Source organism: Arachis duranensis, chromosome 10, assembly GCF_000817695.3.
Source record: "Arachis duranensis cultivar V14167 chromosome 10, aradu.V14167.gnm2.J7QH, whole genome shotgun sequence".
Classification (NCBI taxonomy): domain Eukaryota; kingdom Viridiplantae; phylum Streptophyta; class Magnoliopsida; order Fabales; family Fabaceae; genus Arachis; species Arachis duranensis.
Window position 1 is genome coordinate 54,565,305 of NC_029781.3, and position 5,635 is coordinate 54,570,939.

The 5,635-nt window shown below is 33.0% G+C and overlaps 1 non-coding gene across 1 annotated transcript; it reads right to left on the reverse strand.

Moving 5' to 3' along the window:
- Positions 1-2,181: 2,181 nt before the first annotated feature.
- Positions 2,182-2,285, reverse strand: LOC127743259 (small nucleolar RNA R71). The gene has a single exon (XR_008004653.1). It is a non-coding gene; the product is annotated as a small nucleolar RNA R71 (small nucleolar RNA).
- Between the last annotated feature and the right edge of the window lie 3,350 nt (positions 2,286-5,635).

A 5,635-nucleotide genomic window follows, 5' to 3' on the forward strand; every position in this document is an offset into this window, starting at 1 on the left:
GAGTTTGGACAACTGACGGTTCATCTTGTTGCTCAGATTAGGAAATTTTCTTTTTTTTTTGTTTTATTTTCGAAAAAAATTTTTCAAAAATCTTTCAAAAATTTATCACCTATTTTCAAAAAATTTTCAGAGTTTTCAAGAATGAATTCTAGAGTTTCATATAACATGTTTTAGCTTGGCTGGCTATTAAGCCATGTCTAATTCATAGGATTTTGATTCAGGACTTTGGATTCATTACTTTCTTTTTCCTATATGTTTTTCGAAAAATATAAAATAAAATACAAAAAAAATAATAATAAAATCATAAAAACCAAAAATGTTGTGTTTGTTTGAGTCTTGTGTCATGTTTTAAGTTTGGTGTCAATTGCATATTCATATTCTTCTTGCATTTTTTGAAAATTCATGCATTCATAGTGTTCTTCATGATCTTCAAGTTGTTCTTGGTAAGTCTTCTTGTTTGATCTTGATGTTTTCTTGTTTTGTGTCTTTTATTGTTTTTCATGTGCATTTTTGCATTCATATTTTCTAAGCATTAAAGATTTCTAAGTTTGGTATCTTGCATGTTTTCCTTGCATAAAAAATTTTTCAAAAATATGTTCTTGATGTTCATCATGATCTTCAAAGTGTTCTTGGTGTTCATCTTGACATTCATAGTGTTCTTGCATGCATTAAGTGTTTTGATCCAAAATATTCATGTTTTGGGTCATATTTTTGTTTTTCTCTCTCCTCATTAAAAAATAAAAAAATATATCTTTTCCTTTTTTCTCTCAAAATTTCGAAAATTTGGGTTGACTTAGTCAAAAAAATTTAAAATTAGCTGTTTCTTGTAAGTCAAGTCAAATTTTCAAATTTTAAAAATCTTATCTTTTCAAAACTTTTTCAAAAAACAAATCTTTTTCATTTTTATCTTATGATTTTTGAAAATTTAAAAATATTTTTCAAAAATCTTTTTCTTAATTTTATCTTTATTTTCGAAAATTATGCTAACAATTAATATGATTGATTCAAAAATTTGAAGTTTGTTACTTTTTTGTTAAGAAAGGTTCAATCTTTAAATTCTAGAATCATATCTTTTAGTTTCTTATTAGTCAAGTAATTCATTTTAATTTTAAAAATTAAATCTTTTCCAATCATATCTTTTTAATCATATCTTTTTCAAAATTTTATCTTTTTAAAAAATTTGATTTCAAAATATCTTCTTATCTTCTTATCTTTTCAAATTTGACTTTCAAATCTTTTTCAACTAACAATTTGACTTTTTGTTTATTTCTTATCTTTTTCAAAACCACCTAACAACTTTTCTCTCTCTAATTTTCGAAAATACCTCCCTCTTTTTCAAAAATTCTTTTTTTTTAATTGATTAATTGTTTTAAATTTTAATTTTAATTTTATTTCTTATCTTAATTTTTGAAAATCATTAACTCCTTTTCAAAATCATTTTCGAAAATTTTTCCCTCTCTCATCTTATTCTATTTATTCATTCATTTACTAACACTTCTCTTCATCTCAAATCACTGCCCTTATCCTCACCCTTGTGTTTGGATTCTCCTTTCTTTATCCCTTTTCTTCTTCTACTAATAATAAGGAACCTCTTTACTGTGACATAGACGATTCCTCTTCTTTTTCTGTTCTCTTCTCTTTCATATGAGCAGGAGTAAGGAAAAAGGTACTCTTGTTGAAGCTGATGCAGAACCTGAAAGGACTCTGAAGAGGAAACTAAGATAAGCTAAATTACAACAATCCAGAGACAACCTTGCTGAAATTTTCGAACAAGAAAAGGAGATGGCAGCCGAACCCAACAACAATAATTCAAGGAGAATGCTTGGTGATTATACTACACCTACTTCCAAGTTTGATGGAAGAATCATCTCAATTCCTGCCATTGGAGCAAACAATTTTGAGCTGAAACCTCAATTACTTGCTCTAATGCAACAAAAATGCAAGTTTCATGGACTTCCATCAGAAGATCCCTACCAGTTTTTAACTGAGTTCTTGCAGATCTGTGAGACTGTTAAGACTAATGGAGTAGATCCTGAAGTCTACAGGCTCATGCTTTTCCCTTTTGCTATAAAAGACAAAGCTAGAGCATGGTTGGACTCTCAACCTAAAGATAGCCTGGACTCCTGGGATAAGCTGGTCACGGCCTTCTAGGCTATGTTCTTTCCGCCTCAAAAGCTGAGCAAGCTTAGAGTGGATGTTCAGACCTTTAAACAAAAAGATGGTGAATCCCTCTATGAAGCTTGGGAGAGATACAAGCAGATGACCAAAAGATGTCCTTATGACATGTTTTCAGAACGGACCATGATAGATATATTCTATTATGGTCTATCTGAGTTTTCTAAGATGTCATTGGACCATTCTGCAGGTGGAGCCATTCACCTAAAGAAAACGCCTGCAGAAGCTCAAGAACTTATTGACATCGTTGCAAATAACTAGTTCATGTACACTTCTGAGAGGAATTCCGTGAATAATGGGACGCCTTAAAGGAAGGGAGTTCTTGAAATTGATGCTCTGAATGCCATTTTGGTTCAGAACAAAATGTTGACTCAGCAAGTCAACATGATTTCTCAAAGTCTGAATGGATGGCAAAATGCATCCAACAATACTAAAGAGGCATTAATAATGGGTGAACCTTATGGAAACACCTATAATTCATCATGGAAAAATCATCCAAATTTCTCATGGAAGGATCAACAAAAGCCTCAACAAGGCTTTAATAATGCTGGAAGAAATAGGCTCAGCAACATCAAGCCTTATCCATCATCTTCTCAGCATTAGACAGAGAATTATGAATAGAATACCTCTAACTTAGCAAATTTAGTCTCTGATCTGTCTAAGGCCACTTTAAGTTTCATGAATGAAACAAGGTCCTCCATCAAAAATATGGAGGCACAAGTGGGCCAGCTGAGTAAGAAAATCACTGAAACCCCTCCTAGTACTCTCCCAAGCAATACTGAAGAGAATCCAAAAAGAGAGTGCAAGGCCATTGATATAGTCAATATGGCCGAACCTAGAGAGAAAGGAGAGGACGTGAATCCCAATAAGGAATACCTCATGGGACGTCTCTCAAGCAAGAAGGAGTTGCCTATTGAGGACTGATGAGCGGATATTTTATACGCTTTATGGGGGTAATTTCATGTAGATTTTAGTATGTTTTAATTAGTTTTTAGTAGAATATTATTAGTTTTTAGGCAAAAATCATATTTCTGGACTTTACTATGAGTTTGTGTGTTTTTCTGTGATTTCAGGTATTTTTCTGACTGAAATTGATGGAGTTGAGCAAAAATCTGAGTTAGGCTGAAAAAGGACTGCTGATGCTGTTGGATCCTGACCTCCCTGCACTCGGAATGGGTTTTTTGGAGCTACAGGCGTTCAATTGGTGCGCTCTCAATGGCGTTGGAAAGTAGACATCCAGGGCTTTCTAGCAATATATAATATTCCATACTTTGCATGAAGATAGACGATGTAACATGGCGTTGAACGCCAAGTACATGCTGCTGTCTGGAGTTAAACGCCAGAAACACGTCATGATCCGGAGTTGAACGCCCAAAACACATCATAACTTGGAGTTCAACTCCAAGAAAAGCCTCAGCTTGTGGATAGCTTTAGTCTCAGCCCCAGCACACACCAAGTGGACCCCAGAAGTGGATTTCTGCACCAATTATCTTAGTTCACTCATATTCTGTAAACCTAGGTTACTAGTTTACTATTTAAACAACTTTTAGAGACTTATCTTGTACCTGATGACATTTTCAGATCTGAATTACATACTTTTTGACGGCATGAGTCTCTAAACTCCATTGTTGGGGGTGAGGAGCTCTGCAGCGTCTCGATGAACTAATGCAATTGTTTCTATTTCACTCAAATGTGTGCATGGTCCGATCTAAGATGTTTATTCGTGCTTAATTATGAAAGAGGTGATGATCCGTGACATTCATCACCTCCCTCAATCCATGAACGTGTGCCTGACAAACACCTCCGCTCTACATCAGACTGAATGAGCTTCTCTTAGATTTCTTAATCAGAATCTCTGCGGTATAAGCTAGAATTGATGGCGGCCACTCTTGAGGATCTGGAAGGTCTAAACCTTGTCTGTGGTATTCCGAGTAGGATTCAAGGATTGAATGGCTGTGACGCGCTTCAAACTCGCGATTGCTGGGCGTGATGACAAACGCAAAAGGATCAATGGATCCTATTCCAACATGATCGAGAACCGACAGCTGATTAGCCGTGCTGTGACAGAGCATCTGGAATGTTTTCACTGATAGGATGGGAAGTAGCCACTGACAATGGTGACACCCTACATACAGCTTGCCGTAGACGTGCTTTACAAATAATTGAGTTGAATATTACATTGCAGAAATTCAGAGGACAAGGCATCTCCAAAACTCCAACATATTTCCCATTACTGCACAACAAGTAACGATTTTATTCTCTTTTATTTTTCCAATCTAATAATTCCAACTGATAATTTTGATTGACATCCTGACTAAGAATAATAAAATAAATATAGCTTGCTTTAAACCAACAGTCTCCGTGGGATTCGACCCTTACTCACGTAAGGTATTACTTGGACGACCCAGTGCACTTGCTGGTTAGTTGTGCGGATTGAAAAAAGTGTTATTGCAATTTCGTGCACCAAGTTTTTGGCGCCGTTGCCGGGGATTGTTCCAGTTTGAACAAACTAAAGGTTTATTTTATTTCTTAGATTAGGAATAATTTATTTTTGTTGCCACAGAGTCATTAAATCTTTAGTCCTTTATTCCCTTTTCAAAAAGAATTTTTCAAAATTATTATTTTTATCCATCAATTTTCAATTTTTTTTCATGAGTTTAGTGTCTTGTTTTAAGTTTGGTGTTAATTGTATATTTTACATTTTTCTTGAAATTTTTGAACTTGTGTTTTTTATTCTTCATTGATCTTCAAGTTGTTCTTGTTTATTTTGCTTGTTTGATCTTGAGTTTTTCTTGTTTTGTGTCTCTTCTTGTTTTTCTTATGCTTTTTCAAAATATTAACCTTCGAAAATTATACTTTTTTCCATAAATATAATACATCTTTAAAATCAACACTGAAGTTACTGCCCAATTGGCTGGAGCATTAGGAGTTGTTCTTGATAATTGGGTATCTTCTTTAAAATCTTTCTCAAAAAATAATTTTTCTTTATTGAATCTTGTGCCAAACTCTAAGTTTGGTGTTTTCTTGTTAAGTTTTCTTTAATTTTCGAAAATTTGTCCTGGTTTTCAAAAAATTTTAAGTTTGGTGTTCTCTCTTTTGTTCTTGGTGTTCTTGTGAATCTTCAAGGTGTTCTTGAGTCTTTCTTGTGCTTTGATCTTAAAATTTTTAAGTTTGGTGTTCCTTGGTGTTTTCCCTCCAAAAATTTTCAAAAATAAGGAGCATTGGATCTAAAAATTTTAAGTCTTGTGTCTTTTGTGTGTTTTTCTCTTTCATCATAAAATTCAAAATTCAAAAATATATCTTTCTTAACTAATTTTAAACTACTTTTTTCAAAATTTTTATATAAAAATTCAGATTTCAATTTCAAAATATTTTCAATTTCTTTTGTTTATTTTGTTTTTATTTTATTTTATAAAATAAATTTTTATAAAATAAATAATATCAACATACATATCATCTC